The sequence below is a fragment of the Argiope bruennichi genome, chromosome 2 (assembly GCF_947563725.1).
Source record: "Argiope bruennichi chromosome 2, qqArgBrue1.1, whole genome shotgun sequence".
NCBI lineage: Eukaryota > Metazoa > Arthropoda > Arachnida > Araneae > Araneidae > Argiope > Argiope bruennichi.
This window is the reverse complement of record NC_079152.1, coordinates 52,926,513-52,930,566: the sequence shown is the minus strand read 5'-3', so window position 1 is coordinate 52,930,566 and position 4,054 is coordinate 52,926,513. Positions and strand designations below refer to the sequence as shown.

Sequence of the window (4,054 nt, the reverse complement as noted above, 5' to 3'; positions counted from 1 at the left end):
TCTCGAATGAGTGACATTCTGTGAACAAAACATGGCCTCACCCACTGTGCCACTGAAGTGTCGAAACGACTATAGAAGAATTAGTTTTATACAAATGGCTCTAAATGGTCAGATAGAAAAAAATATCGATTAGGACAAATTTGATTGGTTTGGAGATATTCAAGATATTTTAAAACGACTAATCTTCGGCTGGTTTTGCAATTTTAAGATTATTTACTTAACCTATATGCAGGGGCTTGTGCAAGGTTGCCTCTTGTGTACATGTTTGTGTTATCGCAACTTCTTTATTGGTAAGCCATTTTTGAAGTTTTTATTAAAATCGGTATCTTGCCTTTGTTACTTCTTATATATGTACTATGAACATCTACCTATGCAGCGATGGTTCTTTAGTTGAAATATTTGTTATAAATATCGTTGTTATAATATCAGAATTGATAAAGAATCTGACGTCTTTTTTAACTGAACTGTAGTGTTCTTATCACATTTAATCTGAGGGTATGAAACTTATTTTTGTTTCGTAAAAACAGAAGCAAATCGATTATTGTAAAATCTAATAAAACTATCCGTTGAACATGACAAGATTTTGTTGCCTTCACTGAAAACCAGTGAAGCGTGTAAATGATTGTTAAAAACAAAATGATGTATCTTTAATAAATTAAACATCGGTTATTAAGACGGCACTTGGTAACAAACCCGATAATAGAATCATCTGGCTTTTTTACAGCGAGGAATTTGAAATATCAAAGGTCTAGATGGATGGGTCACATAAGAACCTTCTTTAAATGAACTGATTAATTTAGTCATATTTCGACAGCGTGACAATGACATTTTAGGTGAATGTATATGAACATTAATGTTATCAAAACTTGTTGCTGGCACAATATCTACATTTGTGCACACTTTTACTTAAGCGGACACTGTGTACTTATTAATATTGTAATGGATCATATCTTATTATAGCGAGAATACGCAAATGTTTTCTAGGAAACATTGTTAATTTCTCTATAGACTCGTTATTTGTGCATAGCTGCGAAATTTTTATAACCGAATTGGTTTTGGCTTTAAACTACTAAATATACCTTATCTCAAATCCGCCATTGATTGCGTAGCATTAATAGCTCAAACATTTTACTGTACTAGATGACCCTGTATAGAAATGATCTAGTTTAAATCTGGATTCGCGCATCAAAACTCTAGTAGAAAGAATTTTGCACCAGGATACTGCCTTTAAAAGCATTATCGAAACTAATCGCTGTATCAGTCAAAAGTATTTGATTTTCATTCGAAATTTCGGTAAATCTATAAAAGCCAACTATTAAATTGCAATATTTTTACAAATGTCTATAGGATTCGAATTCAAGACATTTTTGTGTTGTAGATGTGTTCTTTAAAACCATCTTCGGAGATGTATTTCTAATGAAGCTGTGAGCATCAGTAATGAAAGGTGGGTGCAAAACGAGTGACAACGAAGCTAACAGCAATTGTAACATATCAAACGTGTATATTGGGACTTTCTGAAGTATTGATAAAAGCTGAATTTGTATATTCGATGTATTGGCATTTTCAGTTGCTACAATATAAATATTTTCTATTGCGTAACTTCGAAGCATTAGAAATAACTTGTCTTCCTAAAATTATCCTTTCATATTTTTAACCTCCACAATTTCGTTTGCTGGCATTCAACCATTCGCTATAGCTACATTTGGAATTAAATTGAAATATGTCAGTGTGAAAGTTAATATGTGAGTAGTTTCTTACGCATGATTTGCTTTTCTTACAGAAACTCTCGATAAAATCTTGAAGTTGCATCTCTGTGTGGGTTTGAAATGGGCTTCTACCAAGTGCTTTCTGAATCTAATTCTATATTTTCTGTACGACCCAATTATGAATACGAACTAGAAACGTCGTATCTCCTGCAACGTCCCAAGAGATGAAGCAACTTGAAATTCCAAGGTGAGAAACCATGACTTTTATTTGGTTATTTAGAGAGGGGTTTAATTTCTCGATTAGAAAAATTAGGCATTTAAATACGAAAGATGTCTAGCATATTTCCAAAGAATTTCTTGAGCGCTCAAAACGTTGAAACCATTCATGATCTTTTTATTAGTAAAAATTTCTGGATACCCGGCTTACAAAGCACATACGATTCTAACGCTCTATCCCTGTACTTTCACTAGCAGTTCATTGTCAACTTATTAAGTTTTCTGAAACTGATTAAATTTCTCTTTTCTACTTATTAAAGAAAGTATGACATTGACTTAAATTTAATAAAAACTGTTCGTCTGAATATGCATAATGATTCACAATCCACCTGCCGATCCAAGCAATTAACTTAGAGCAGTAAACTTGAAAAAATTGTTTTCTAACGATAGTTTAATCTTAGCATTTGCTAGTCGATTCATTTGGCTTAATCTTATCGTTTAACCATTTGAACTGCTAATTTTTTAAGCCTTAAATTGGCTACCACAATTTACTTCTGATATCGCCCTATCGAGTAAGGCAAAGGACGCAGAGATATTTAAATGGAACGTAACATTTGCCTTAAAATTGGCCTTTTCACTTAAATAGATTTAAAAATCCAAACTTGGTAATTTAGTGCATGATTCTGGTTCTTTCTACAAGAAATGCAATACCATTATCTCAAACTGTGGATAACTTCTGCATAATCAGTTTAAATAGTAGAGCAATCAATTTGCAATATTTACCTTTTATCAGGTTGTCTAGATATTTCATTCATGGTTAATGATTTTTAATTCTTCATGAAAGCTGAACATACCTTAACTGCATTGTATTCATCAAATGTATTTCTTTGCAGGACTCAAACTTCATCTAGCATGGAGAAAGTTCTCAATACTGACTGGAGTTATCCTAGAGAAAATAGTGCATCCTGGCAATTCTTCAATATTCGGGTATTCAAATCTTGTCAACTGGATGGTGAAAACTAATATTGAAGCTCGTCATATGCTTTGATTTTGGAAGCCATGTAGCGGTATCTTCAATTGACATGACTGAGCTATGAATCAATGGATGAGCCACAATTCTATTTTCCATGGTCAGTACTTCTCCAGCTTGTACACTTCGAATCAAGATCAAATGTAACGAATAGTAAATGGTCTTATACCAATACACAGGGAACTTCAATGCACCTAGTAACAATATTTTCAATTCAAAATTAAACGTTATTAAAACTCAAAATACATTCACTTTTGAGTTATTTCAAATGAAACGGACAAATTCATCGGGAATTCCGACTTAACTCAGTATGTTAATGTTGCCGTCTCCCCTAGTCTTGTCAAATCCGGATTGGAAGCTAAAAATTATCAATGCGGATCTCCTACGAACTGTACAATTGATTTCCTTAATGTAAACCATCTGAGCATCTGTGCTCACGCAAATTGCTATAATATCTCAAGTCCCGATCGTAAAATCATACAGAATTATTTGTACGACTCGCGCTGGATATATCTAATTTTAATTTTGTGTGACTCGCACACATAGTACGTCGTATTTTGATCTTTAATGTAGTAACTGATAGATATATCACGAAGTTGTCATATTCCATATAAAATGCGTTTTGCAAATAATTTACATTAAAAGACCAGCACCTCTTAGTATAGGATCAATATCTCGAATGAGTGCAATATTAACTCCAAAATTTTTCGGCCTTTCCATTAAAAACTTCATATTTGTAATTAGAAAGGTTAAATTCTTTAGAAATGAATTCGCAACATTGTGTTTCGAGTTGCTGTTAATTCGTAAGTTAACTTGATTATAGAGCGGCATTAATTCTGATTTTCTAAATAAAGTATTCTTGTAGCACTTCAATTAAAAAAAGTTTATCAAACAAGTTCGGTTGCGAAAATGTTAGTATCGACGTCTCGAATCGACAAGACGCTAAATTTAAAATCGCGTACATTAGCAACACGATTTTTGGCTTGAAGTCTTAAGCATATAAAGTTACGATACAGCTCGGTTATTTAAAAGAAATGTGAAAATGCATTAATATAAAAAAATGTTAGAGTATAGCGATTCTTAAAGTAAAGCTAATGACTTA

General features: G+C 32.6%; 1 long non-coding RNA gene across 1 annotated transcript; it reads left to right on the top strand.

Moving 5' to 3' along the window:
• The first annotated feature begins 216 nt into the window (after positions 1-216).
• Positions 217-3,203, top strand: LOC129962419 (uncharacterized). The gene is made up of 3 exons (XR_008783891.1): positions 217-290; positions 1,781-1,953; positions 2,816-3,203. It is a non-coding gene; the product is annotated as an uncharacterized LOC129962419 (long non-coding RNA).
• Positions 3,204-4,054: the final 851 nt, after the last annotated feature.